The 13,996-nt window shown below is 41.2% G+C and overlaps 1 protein-coding gene across 2 annotated transcripts in view; it reads right to left on the bottom strand.

Moving 5' to 3' along the window:
• The window catches only part of RNF216 (ring finger protein 216), a 192,808-nt gene extending 186,144 nt beyond the window's left edge, over nucleotides 1-6,664 (bottom strand). Inside the window, exon 1 of one of the 2 annotated variants that reach the window (XM_036741200.1) lies at nucleotides 6,583-6,664. The gene's annotated coding sequence lies outside the window, so the exon portion shown is untranslated. Of the gene's footprint in view, nucleotides 1-5,933; nucleotides 5,990-6,582 lie in introns of those variants that run through there. The other variant, XM_036741201.1, reaches the window with a different exon arrangement.
• Nucleotides 6,665-13,996: the final 7,332 nt, after the last annotated feature.

Genomic DNA, 13,996 nt, shown 5'->3' with positions numbered 1-13,996 from the left:
AGACTTAGGTTCCAATCCTACTACTAACACCCACTGTATCCCTGTGTTAGTAGAAATTATTTTCTCTTAAATATCTGGTTTTTCATCATAGAGCTTCAAAAGGGTTATATGCTCAATCTTTGATCTCTAGTTAAATATTCCAGAAGTGAAAATTTTATATTATTCAACTATGGGAACAGAACAGCTCTTAGTAAGTGTTGCACTTTTGATGTCTACTGTACAATAAATACATCTGTGGCATGATTTCTCCTTTACTCTTGTTAAGGCATAATTTATTTTTGCCTGTGGAATAAATAAATGAAAAAATAAATAGCTAAATGAATGTTAGCTGGGTGACCACAAGCAAGTCACTTCACTTTTTTGAGACCTGGTTTTCTTAACTCTAAAATGGGGATGATGACACCTGTAGTACTTACCTCACATGTTTTTGTGGAGCTCAAATAAGATAATGCATGTACAGCATTTTGCAATTTTTAAGTAATTAACTGAGATGATTGTTAGTTATTAATATTATCACAATCAAGGTATTTAAGGTTTTGCTTACTGTTTGAGGGGTAGTATTCTAATGGGACTTGATACAAAAGTCTTGTCGAAACAAAACTTATATTTAAAGAAATAAAATTAGCTCTATAACAGCCAGGTAGTTGGTGTCTGTTCTTGAGACTTGACCAATCTGAAACTTCCTGTAATCTGACTTCAGCCTATCCTACACTCAGCTATCTAAGTGATCTTCCTAAAATTCAGGTCTGACCATGGCCTCTATTCAAGAAATTCCAGTAGTTCCCTATTGTCTCCAGGATCAAATATAAAATCTTCTTTTTTAGCTTTTAAAGCTCTTCATAAATTTGCCCCTTCTTAACTTCCTAGTCTTCTTATAATTCACTCCCTTCCACATACTCTATGATCCAGTGACACTGGCCTCCTGGCTGCTATTAACAAAAGACACTCCATTTCCCAAATCAGGGCATTTCCCTTGGTGATCTGCCAAGCCTGGAATTTCTGTCTACTCATGTCCATTTCTCGGTTTTCTTCAAGTTTTAGCTAAAATCCCACCTACTTCAAGAAGCCTTTACCTGTCCTCCTTAATGTTAGCACCTTCCCTCTAAAACGGAATTTATCCTATATATCACCTTAGTGTTTGCATGTCTACCACACTAGAATGTGAGTTCTTTGAGGGCAGGGGCTGTTTTGCCTTTCTTTGTACCCTTGGCGCTTAGCCCAGTGTCCAGTACGTAGAAGGTACCTTAGCTTGTTGACTTGACCCACAAGACAGAAAGATGAACAGTAGGAAGCGGATGTGCAGGAATCCCAGCTGAGGACTCACCAGGAGATCACAGGCTCAGATTTAAGAGCATTCATCTTAGAAAGCTATTGTGAGCATCTTCATTTCAATTCCCAAGAACAGTTATCACTATCAGTGGTACATAAAGATATATATATATATATATATATATCCATTTTTTCAGTGATGTTTTTGTAATCAAAAGGCAAATGTGTTTGCTGCTATTGATATCAGATACCTAAATCAGTTAACAAACTAACATACCCTGGCTTCCCATATCTCTCATAATAAACAGACAATAGATTACCCACCACTGCACATATCTCCTCTTCTCCCCATCCTCCACACACCCATGGGTTTGTCTCACTTGCAAGGGAAAGAAATCCAAATCCAGTGACATTAAAATACTTCTAGTTGCTTGAAGGAATTAGAGATATCTGGGTCCTGGATAAGAGAACACTCACAGGGGACATGGGAGAGCTATCCATGTATCTGAAGGGGATCTGCTTTGTTCCAAAGAGCAGAACTAGAAGCATCAATAATAATAGCTCACCCTTGGGTAGTGTTTTCATGTTTACAAAAAGCTGTTTTCCCCCCCATAAAAACCCTGGAAGGTAGGAAACATAAGCACTATTACCACTGTGTAACAGGTGAAGAATCTGAAGCTTAACGGTGAAGTGACTTGCTCAAGATCACACAAGAAGTAAGGAAAAAGACCAGCACTCAAAAGTAGGTATTACTAGAAGTGCAGTGCTCTATCAATGACAGAAATACAAATCTTTGTTCTGTGTTAGGAAGGTTTCTTATAAATCAGACATATCTAAAAGTGAAATGGTCAGTATGCAAACAGAACCTGGATAACCATTTGTTGAGGATAGTGTACATGGGGATTCCTGTTCAGGTATAGGTTGAAATAAATGACTTTTGCAATAGGGCATAAAAATCTATCTTGCCCTACAGAAAAACAGAAGGGAAGGGAATAAGAAAAGGGGGGGGGGGTGATAGAAAGGAGGGCAGATTGGGGGAAGGGGTAATCAGAATGCAGGCTGTCTTGAGGTGGGGGGAGGGGAGAGAGGGGAAGAAAATTTGGAACTCAAAATCTTGTGGAAATTAATGTTGAAGACTAAAAATAATTAATTTCTTAGAATTTTGAAATAAATGTTCTCATTCTGCCAAAAAAAAAAAATCTTTTAATGTAAAAAAAAAAAAAAAGGAAATAAATGACTTTTAAGGGAACTTCCAAATCTGAAATCAGCATCGCCCTTCATCTTTCTCTCCTATAAGTTCTGTGTGTGTGTGTGTGTGTAGCTGGGGGAGGGGAGGAGTATTAGTGTATTCTTCTGGGACTCTGAAATCAGCATCACCCTTCATCTTTCTCTCCTCGAAGCTGAGGGGGGAGAGAAGGTGGAGAAGGGAAGGACCATTAGTCCATTAGTATATCTTTTTGGGATGACCAGAGTAGTTGAAGGGTCACTATTACTGAGTTTGGAAAAGATGATTGTTATGATTTTGAAAAGGTGATTGTTATTCATGGACAGAAGAAACAAATCATGAAGAGCCCAACTCCAGATCAGTCTTCCTTTCCTCCTCCTCATTCAAACAAAAAGATAAACAGCACACAAATTCAGGTATATTCATTTTTTCATTTTAAAAGGTTTGTTGTATTCTTAATTATGATCTTATCAATGCTGTTGCCAAATTAACAAATCACAAGGCATTCCAATTTTACATTGGAAATCAATAGGAAAATTGAACCACTTAGTAGAAAATTCCCTTCACATCAAATTTAGCTGGAATACAATAGAATTGAGATAAGTAAAATTAAGCAGACTACTGGAAGTACTTAAAAATAAGACTCGTCAACCATAGCTAATAAAGAGTTCAACAAATACACAAGAAAATACTGCCCCCTTTTCACACTCCACAATTTCACTATAGTAATATCCACTGTTCTCAGCCTAATTCTAGAATTCCCTTTCTGAGAAACTTCCATTTCTGCCCCTAAAGAAGAAGGCACAGGAGTATTACTGTATTCTACTACTCTATGAAAGCACTATGTAAATACTAGTTGTCATTATTATTGCCTAGTGGTTCATCCAGCTGAAGAATACTAGTGAAGAGAATTCCAGAAATGGGAAATGACAGCCAAGAAATATTCCTACATTAAACATTCTGGCACAGATACATATGAACAAATACCTGTTGATCAATATTGAATGATATGCAAATTAAACCATTTATTTTTATAAGATGGGGCCCTTATATAAGGCAGCACCTACAATTTCACGTATGCAAATATAGTTAGATATGAAGTTCAACAAGAGTTTAAAAGTCTTTCTGGAAATAATAACCTTAAAACATAAATTTCAGGTTCCAAAGCCCACTCAGCCATCCTCCTTGCCACTGCCTCCTTGTCATTCTTCCCACCTGGAATAGGATTGCTGGAACTCCACTCTGGGCAAAGACATACCCTGATTAGTGAGTAAGCACAAATTCTCACTTACCCTTTTACACTTTTTATTTTTGGCTTAATAGTCAAATCAATACAACTGTACTTTAATTGTTCCTGTACAGGGCACGTCAATCAGCTACTCTATGGATCAAGTCATCTCTGACTCCTCCCACCCCCCAGATATTGCCTTTCCTTGTCCTTTGACTGAATCAAAACAAAACAAATTTGTTCTGTGAAGTTTATATTCAGTCAAAAGGCTGCACTTGAGGACCTTTCCCACCCCTGGTATAAAGCTTTGTGCTAATTCCTGCGGATAGAAAGAAAGGCAAAATTGGCACTAGGAAAACTATATACAAACAAGGTATGTAAACAGGATAAACTAAGTAATCTAGTGGCTAGAGCGCTGGGCAGAGTAAGGAAAATCTGTGTCAGACACATCCCAGTTATGTGACCCCAGCCACTCACTTAACCTGTTTACTTCAGTTTCCTCAACTGCAAAAAAGGGGATTAAAACAGCACCTACCTCACAACGTTGTTGTGAGGATCAACTGAGATAATATTTGTAAAGGGCTTAGCACAGTGCCTGGCACATAGTAGGAGTTATATAAATGCTCATTGCCTTCTCCCTACCCCCTAAACTGGAGGTAACTCAGAAGGAAGGTAACTAGCAGTATCACAAACCACCAGAGAGGGTGACTGACAGTGTCAAAGGCTGCAGAGAGGTCAAGAAGTCTGGGGACCAATAAAAAGTCATTCAATTTGGCAATTAAGAGATTAGTGGCAACTTTGAAAAGGACAGTTTCAGTAGAAGAGGTTGGGAACCAGAGTTCCAGACCTTAGCACAGTGGTGCCTGGCACATTATGTTCACTAACTAAATACTTTTTCATTCATTCAAATTTGAAAACTTTTGCTTGTAGGGCAAAGAGCCTCTTATCTATCTAAATTACTACAGGATATTTCACCTTTGAAATTACAAATTGATACTAAAATTAGGACAGATAAAATGTACTTCCTGCTAAAAATATTCAACGAGTCTTTTCTTATAATTAAATCTGCTAGATATCTACAGCAACAGCTTATTTTTTAAGACGTCAGTTTTTAAAAGATATATTACAGTTAGTGCTTCTTTCATCAAACAGCATTCAGGTTAAGACTATGAATATGACTTTACCAATTTTTTTGGCCCAAACATCTAAAAATTGTGTTGATTACAGGGAAGTCAATAGCTTATAACAGACAGGAGTATACAGTTTGGGACCTGGTCAAAATAGAACTTATTCTAGATAGTCCAACAATGATCCAAGTTCAAATTATGATATGGATCTATCTAGAACTTGTTCAGTGGAGTCCAAATTATCATGGAGATCTATCCAACAATAAAATTACTTTGAATTTATTCCTAAATTCATAGGGTCGTAGATTTTTGGCTGGAAAGGGACAGACCCTCTCACTTTAGAAATGAGGAAAAGGAGATTCAGAGAATTAATTGATTTGTCCATGATAAGTAGCATTTCTAAATCATAGTCCTAAGGTTCGTTTCACATGCTATCACTTGATTTTTACAATAATCTTGGTAGGTAAATGCTATTGTTACCTCCACCCTTCTCACTACACAATCTACTTGCCTATTCCTGTATTTCACTTAAGTTCCAAACGTGAGCAATATTCAACTTTCGAAAATTAACCAAGAGACAACTTGGTCAGGCCCCAGAATCAGGCCTGGGTTCGAGGCTAGTGACATACTAGCAGCATACGTCACTTTACCTCTAAGTGCTCCAGGCAAATTTAGGAAACTATATGCTAATCTGCATTAGTTGAGTTTCCCCACTGAGAGCTCTTTATAGCAATGAAATTGTAAGTTCCTTCTCACATATCCCTTCCCTTCAAAAAAAAAAAAAAACCTTAATTTTTTAGATGGCCAGATCCCCACAAACCCCAAGTCCCAAGGACTTGGAATTCATGGTCACACGACACAGGAAAATCAATTCCAACCTCAACTCGGCTGTTCTAAAGCTGCTCTAACCGGGCCTGCTCTCTAAGGAAGCTTCAGGTCAGCTTAGCAGAACCTAAACACGAGTTCTCGTGCGCCTAGCAAACAGAACGCTTCCTTCAGTCCTTTTAATCATGTGGGGAGAGTCAGAACCATTTAAAAAAAAAAAAAAAACGAACTGCTAAGAATTTAAACCCCCGAGACAAACCTGGAGCTGAATCTGGGGGAAATGCGGCCAGAAAGTTACCCGAAATGGAATTTTAGAGACCCCTCTGAAAGGTAACGAGGGGGTTATGAAACCTGGGGAAACGAGGGAGAGGCGGGCGAAGAGCGACGAGGGGAGGTTTGGGAGCCCGGCCCAGCCACCCTCCCGGCTCAAGTCTGACCCCGCGTCTCGCAGAAGGCGCCCAGACGCCCGCCGTGCGGCCGACCGCCTCCCCTCACACTCGGCTCCCCCTCCTCGGTAACCTCCGCGCCGCTCTCGGCCCTTGCGCGGGGCCTGCCGGCCTCCCTCGCCAGCGCCTTCGCCTTCGCCTCCTCCTCCTCCTCCTCCCCAGAGCCCACGATTAGGCCTCGGTCCGTCGCCGAGGCGTCCGTTCCGGTCCTTCCTCTTCCCGCGTCCCCTCCCCCCCACCCCCGGGCTCTCCCCCGGTCCCCGGCGCAGTCGGTCCGCTCGCAAACCCGACCCCCCGCCCGCCTCCCCCCACACCCACCTCCTTCCCTCACACTTCCCGGGTGGTTTAATGGAGGCGACGGCGCTGAGGTAAAATCACCTTCACTCAGGCGGTCGCCGCCTCTGCCAGCCGCCGAGGTTGGGGCCCCAGGTTCATTCCCTCACCCCGCCATCAAGGACTCACCCCACGGCGCGCTAGCTCCGGACCGACCCCAGTCTCAGCCGCCGTCGCCGCCGCCACCACTTCATTCAGCAAAAGGCACCACCGCGTTCCTTCCGGCCCAGTCGCGTCGTCCTCTTGCGCCTGCGCGCAGCGCCCCCTTCTGACTAGGGACAGGAAGAACCATAAAGCATCACGGTGGAGGGGGGGAAGGGGGAGGGAGGGACTCAGTCCGCGAGACCATAGAGAGGCTTCCACTCTTCTCCCCCCCCATGAATATAGACTCCACCTTCTGGCGGGAGGACTGAAGGAATAAGGACCCTGATAGAAAGCGCCAGAGTTCCTCCCATTTGGAGGGGGGAGGGGGCAGGGGGGAAGGGAAAACTTGAGAGAGCTAAGGCTTTGAGGGATGGAAGCAACCCATTTTACTCACTCGTACCCCTATCTCTACCCACTCAGCCTTTCCCTCGTTATTTGATTTGGGGCAAGTCACACATCCTTTCTCAAGGCCTCACCTATAAAATGATGGAGTTGGACCTTCCAGCTCTAAAATTCTGTAGTTTCCCCAAGATTCTGTAAGATTGGCCGGTCAGAGACAAAGTTTCATTCATCTGACAGACATTTAGAGCCTTGGGGGTCTGAATGAAAGTCCCACTTTGGACACACATTGGCTCTCTGAACCTGGGCAGATTTTTTTTTGTTTTTTTTTTTTTAACCTAGGCCACATGTGTATCATTATGTATAACCCTTCCATAATACTCATGTTGTGAAAGACTAACTACATTTTGCTCCTTCCCAACCCATCCCGCTTTATTGAATTTTCTCCCTTGACCCTGTCCCCTTTCCAAAGTGTTTGTTTTTGATTACCTTCACCCCCATCTGCCCTCCCCTCCATCATCCCCCCCCTTTTATTTTTTTTTCTTCCTCCCTCTTCTTTCCTGTGGGGTAAGATACACAACTGAGTATGTATTGTATTCCCTCCTCAGGCCAAATCTGATGAGCGCAAGGTTCACTCATTCCCCCCTCACCTGCCCTCTCCCCTCCTCCCACAGAACTGCTTCCTCATGCCACCTTTATGTGAGATAATCCACCCCATTCTATCTCTCCCTATCTCCCTCTCTCAGCATGATGCTCTCTCATCCCTTAATTTCATTTTATTTCTTTTAGATATCTTCCCTTCATCTTCAACTCACCCTGTCTCACACATATATATATACATAGATATATACATACATACACATTCACTTATATATATATATACATAAACATATATATATATATGCATATTCCCTTCAGCTACCCTAATACTGAGGTCTCATGAATCATCCATGCCCTCTTTCCATGTAGGAATGTAAACAAAACAGTTCAACTTTAGTAAGTCCCTTGCAATTTCTGTTTCTTGATTACCTTTTCATGCTTCTCTTGATTCTTATGTTTGAAAGTCAAATTTTCTATTCAGTTCTGGTCTTTTCACTGAGAAAGCTTGAAAGTCCTCTATTTTATTGAAAATCCATATTTTGCCTTGGAACATGATACTCAGTTTTGCTGGGTAGGTGATTTGAGGTTTTAATCCTAGCTCCATTGACCTCCGGAATATCACATCCCAAGCCCTTCGATCTCTTAATGTAGAAGCTGGCAGATCCTGGGTTATTCTGATTGGGTTTCCACAATACTCAAATTGTTTCTTTCTGGCTGCTTGCAGTATTTTCTCCTTGATCTGGGAGCTCTGGAATTTGGCGACAATATTCCTAGGAGATTTCTTTTTTGGATCTATTTGAGGAGGCGATCGATGGATTCTTTCAATTTCTATTTTGCCCCGTGGCTCTAGAATATCAGGGTAGTTCTCCTTGATAATTTCTTGAAAGATGATATCTAGGCTCTTTTTTTGATCATGGCTTTCAGGTAGTCCAATTATTTTTAAATTATCTCTCCTGGATCTATTTTCCAGGTCAGTGGTTTTTCCAAGGAGATATTTCACATTGTCTTCCATTTTTTCATTCCTTTGGTTCTGTTTTATAATATCCTGGTTTCTCATAAAGTCACTAGCTTCTACTTGCTCCAATCTAATTTTTAAAGTAGTATTTTCTTCAGTGGTCTTTTGGACCTCCTTTTCCATTTGGCTAATTCTGCCTTTCAAGGCATTCTTCTCCTCATTGGCTTTTTGGAGCTCTTTTGCCATTTGAGTTAATCTGTTTTTTAAGGTGTTGTTTTCTTCAGTGTATTTTTCAGTATTTTTTTGGGTCTCCTTTAGCAAGTCATTGACTTGTTTTTCATGGTTTTCTCGTATCCTTCTCATTTCTCTTCCCAATTTTTCCTCTACTTCTCTAACTTGCTTTTCCAAATCCTTTTTGAGCTCTTCCATGGCCTGGGACCAGTTCATGTTTTTCTTGGAGGTTTCTGTTGTAGGCTCTTTTACTTTATTAATTTCTTCTGTCTGTATGTTTTAGTCTTCTTTGTCAGCAAAGAAAGAATGCAGAGTCTGAGACTGAATCTCGGTGTGTTTTCGCTGCCTGGCCATAATCCCAGCCAACTAACTTGACCTTTGAGTTTTTCAGTGGGGTATGACTGCTTGTAGACTACAGAGTTCTATGTTCCATGTTTGGGGGGGAGGTGCCAGCTCTGCCACACCAGCACTGCTCCTTCCCCAAGGACCCCCAACCCGAACTGGGCTCAGATCTTCGGCAGGCTGTGCACCCCTGCTCTGATCCGCCACTTAATTCCTCCCACCAGGTGGGCCTGGAGCAGGAAGCAGCAGCAGCCCTAGCTGCCCCACCTCTGCTGCCCCCGGGGCTGGAAGCCGAACCACGAACTCCTTCCACTCCCGCAGCTTTTCCCACTAACCTTCTCCGCAGTCTTTGGTGTTTGTGGGTCGAGGGGTCTGGTAACTGCCGCAGCTCACTGATCCAGGGCGCTAGGGCCCCCTCCGCCCAGCTTCTGGTCTGGATGTTCCACACCTCTCAGGCTGGGCTCTGCTCCACTCCGTTCCCAGCTCTCAGCTCCGTGCGGGATAGACCTCACCCAGAGACCATCCAGGCTGTCCTGGGCTGGAGCCCTGCTTCCCTCTGCTGTTCTGTGGGTTCTGCCTTTCTAGAATTGGTTCAGAGCCATTTTTTATAGGTTTTTGGAGGGGCTTGGCAGGGAGCCAATGCTAGGTTCTTTTCCACTCATTTCAAGATAGAGATAAGAGGGAATTTCCTACAAAGTGGAAGGTCTCTCTTAACAGTGTGGATTCCAGTAGGAACACTATGCTTTCTTCTAGATTATCTGGGGTCATTTCCCCTACTAATCTCACCTTCACAGATTTTAAAGCTTTAGTTGATTGATTACTTAGTTCTACAAAACCTTATTGAGTAATGACTACGATCCCAGCCCTCTGACAGGTGATATGCTTACAATGACAAATACTTCCCAAGGATTTCCAGGTTAGTACTAATTTCAAGAAAAGAAAAGTGATTAATAGAGATTTACAAAAAGGATATCCATTGTCAAATCATGTGTTCCAATTTTCAAAACAGAAAATATGGTCATCATAGTTGTGGAGGATATTAGGAAGTAAAAAAAAAAAAATTTAAAATGGGTTCCTACCCTTCAGGAGTTTGTAATCAAATTGGAAAGACAAAATTTGCACTCACAAAAAGTTGAGTAATAGCATATGATAACATATATATGATTAAATGCCAAATGAGTGATATTTATAGGTGTTCAGAGGTTATCTTCCTCTGACAAGTCTTGTATGGTGAAAGAAGGGCATAGATCTCTCTCTGTCTCTCTGTCTCTCTGTCTCATTCTGGTTATTATCTGTAAAATGAAGTTACTCCTATTCATCCACTTTTCATAACTGCCTTTTCCATAAGTAGAAGCTAGACAGCAAGGCAAGCATTGATACAAATATTCATCCAAAGGAAAACAAATTCCCAATTAAATAAGACAGTAGAAATTATGAAATGAAAGAAATTAATAAAGTTAAAAGCAAAAGACCATTAAATTAATAAATAATTCCAGGAGCTGTTTTTTTAAAAAAAAATAAACCTAATAAAAGAGATAAACAGTTTACTAACCTACTTTTTAAAAAAGAGAGGAGAAACAAATTGTATCAAAAATGAAAAAGGAGAATTTATAACAACTGAAGAGGAAATAGAAACTATCAAAAACTATTTGGCCCAATTATTATGCTAACAAAACTGATAACTTAGAGGAAATAGATGAATACTTACAAAAATATAAGATACTCAGAGTTGCAAAAGAAGAAATAGATTATTTAAATAATACAATATCAGAAAAAATAAATTGAACAAGTCATAAATGAACTCCAAAAGAAAAAAACTCTAGGACCGGATGGATTCATGAGTGAATTCTATCAAACAGTAAAAGAACAATTAATTCCAATACTACCTTAATTTGGAATATTAAGAAAACACCTTTCCAATCTATTTCTACAATACAAATATGATCTTGATACCTAAACCAGGAAGAGACAAAGCAAAGAAACAAAACTACAGACCAATATACCTGATGAATATTAACAGAAAAATTTTAAATGAAATATTAGCAAGTAGTCCACAGCAACATATTAGAGAGAGTATATGTTAGGACAAGGTTAGATTTATACCAGGAATGCAGTGTTGGTTCAATATAATGAAGACCGTAACATAATTAACCATGTTAATAAAATAAATAATAAAATTATGTGGCCATATCAATAGATCCTGAAAAGTTTTTTGACAAAAGTCCAATACCTGCTTCTGTTAAAAATTCTAGAAATCATAGGAATAAATGAACCTTTCCTTAGTGTGGTAAACATCTCTAAGAGCAGAGAGTATACGTAAAGGAGGAAAGAAGTAGTTCCAGAATTGACAACATATTTGGGAGTGTATCTACCAAGCCTATCAGTGCCAAATCTCAGGCTCTGGTATAGGGCAGTGGTCACTGAAGCTGTTTGTTATGGGTTGGAGTGCGGAGAAGTTGCTCAGTGGAAGAGTTCAACATAAGCATACAGAGGTAAACAGATACTAATTGATCTGCTTCTGATAAGCCATGGCGTGTGGGGTTTGTTTAAAGCAGGGCCTACTCATATTCCACATCCTTTACTGATTCAGAAGCCTTTCCCTGAGGCTGGGGACACATGTATCCAGCAGGTGGGGCTCTGAGATCGGATCTTTGCAGAGGAGGAGGTGAGCAGCACAGTTATAGACATGGCCCTGGTCTCGTTCCCCTTGTCTTTGGAAGCCATTCCTGCTCTTGAGATTTAAGAGGGTCACAGAAGCACAGCACACTGGGTTAGAAGGGACAATGAGCCCCGGAATCCTCAGAGGGGGGACCATCAGCGCCTGCCTCCTCCCCAGAGAGATCCATCTGAGGCAGGAGGAGCTCATCGTTATGGACATTCTCATGCTAGTGCATGCAGCTTTAGACACTGAGCTGAAGAAGAGGCTAAAGATTGCTCTCCCTACACATCTCTAGAATAAACCATGGCGGGGTTGTGTCTATTCCCAGAGCCTAGCACAATTCCTTATACATTTTGCGGGGAAGGGGAATGAGGAGAAAGAGGGGTTAGGAGAGGGGTGGCCCTGACCTGTGATTTCACCAGTATGAGGAACTCCCAGTGAGTAAACTTCCTCCCCTAAGGCAGATAGCACCTCCCCTCTAATTTATAGTCAATCAATCAAATACTTAATAAGTACCTACCACCATGTACCAGATAAGTGGTGGGGATACAAGAACAAAGAATAAAATAAGTCCTACTCCAAAAGAGCTTATGTTCTAATGGGAGAGATAAAAAGCACATGAAAAAGGTAAATGTTATAAATATAAAGTGAATATATTCAGATTTAAGTGCAAAGTAACGAAATCCAAGATAGTTTTAGAGAAAGAGTACTAGCAGTTATGGCTGAGGGGGGGGGGTGGGGAGTGGAGGTGATCAGGAAAGGCTTCCCTGTAAAAGAGGGTGCTTGAGATGTATCTTAAAGGAAGAGAGGGTCTTTATGAGGTAGAGGTGATAAGGAAATATTCCAAGCACAGGGAACAGGCTGTCCTACAGCACAGGGATAAGAAATGGAGTGTGGTGTGTGAAGAACAGAGAGAAGGCTGGATCTCAGAGTACAGTGGGGGAGGTAATGTCTAGTAAGGCTGGAAAAATAGTTTTCGGGCCAGATTGCGTAGGACTTTCAGAGCTAAACAGTGGAGTTTATATTCGATCCTAGGGGAAATAAGAAGCTGTTATGTTCATCTAGGCAAGAAGTAAGAAAAGCCTAAACTAAAGTGGCAGCTGTGAAAATGGAGAGATATTGTATAGACAGAAACAGAAAGATATGGCAGCCCACTGAATATATGGGGTGAGGGAAGTAGACAAGGTAAGGATACCGCCAAGTTTATGAATGTGGGAAGCTGCAAGAGTGGCGATGCCCTCGGCATAAATAGGGAAGTTTGTAAAAGGGAAAGACTTAGGAGAAAGATAATGATTGTTTGTACACGTTGAGTTTAAGATGTCTCTGAGACATCCAGGTTGAAATGCCCAATGCATAACTGGTAATCTGATAGATCAGGGAAGGTACCAGGGCTGAATAGAGAGATCTGGGAGTCATCTAAATAGAGGTGATAGTTTTATTTATGAGAGCTAATGGAGTTATCAAGAGAGAGTATAGATAGAGGAGAAGAGGGCCTAGAACAAAACCTTGGGGAACAACCATAATCAGGGGCTGTGATATGGATGATGATCTAGGAAAGGAAACTGAGAAATAATATTCAGGCGGGTGGGAGAGAGTAGTGTCAAGAAAACCCAGGGAGGCTGGATAGAGCACTGGTCCTGGAGTTTGGAGGACCTGAGTTCATATCCAGCCTCTGTACTTACTAGCTGTATGACTCTGGGCAAGTCACTTAACCCAATAATGGCCTTCGAAAAGGAAAAGAAAGAAAGAAAGAAAAACCCAGAGAGGACTGCCTTCTGCACTGAGGGCCCAGATACGGTTGAATAACTTGAATTTGTCATGTACCCAGTTAGAATAGTTGTGAAACTTTGTCCAGTTATGTTCGTAAGAAGGCTGAACAACAAGTAGGTTAGAAATTTTAAGAGAACATCTAAGTGGATTTTAAGGTCCCTAGTTTAAGGACAGTAGTGTGGGAAGAGAAGGAGATAGTGAGTTAGGGACTGAACTTCCTGAGGGAGAATGATCTAGGATTTTGATATACTGTAACTACCACAATTCAGATGGGAGAAGGGAAGAGAATTTTGATTCTCCTGCCACTGGGACAACGAGAGGTTAATTGACTTACCCATTGTAAAGTAGCTTGGATGTAAAAGGCGGGATTTAAATCTGTCTTACTGATTCCAAGGCCATCTATCTGTACCATGCTGCCTTTATCTCTATTATATGATAGATCCTTAATAAATTTTTATTAAATCCAATTAAATCAGAAGTTCTTCCACACTTGGACAAGGTTT

The sequence above is a fragment of the Trichosurus vulpecula genome, chromosome 1 (assembly GCF_011100635.1).
Source record: "Trichosurus vulpecula isolate mTriVul1 chromosome 1, mTriVul1.pri, whole genome shotgun sequence".
Lineage (NCBI taxonomy): Eukaryota > Metazoa > Chordata > Mammalia > Diprotodontia > Phalangeridae > Trichosurus > Trichosurus vulpecula.
This window is presented reverse-complemented; position numbering and strand designations above follow the sequence as displayed.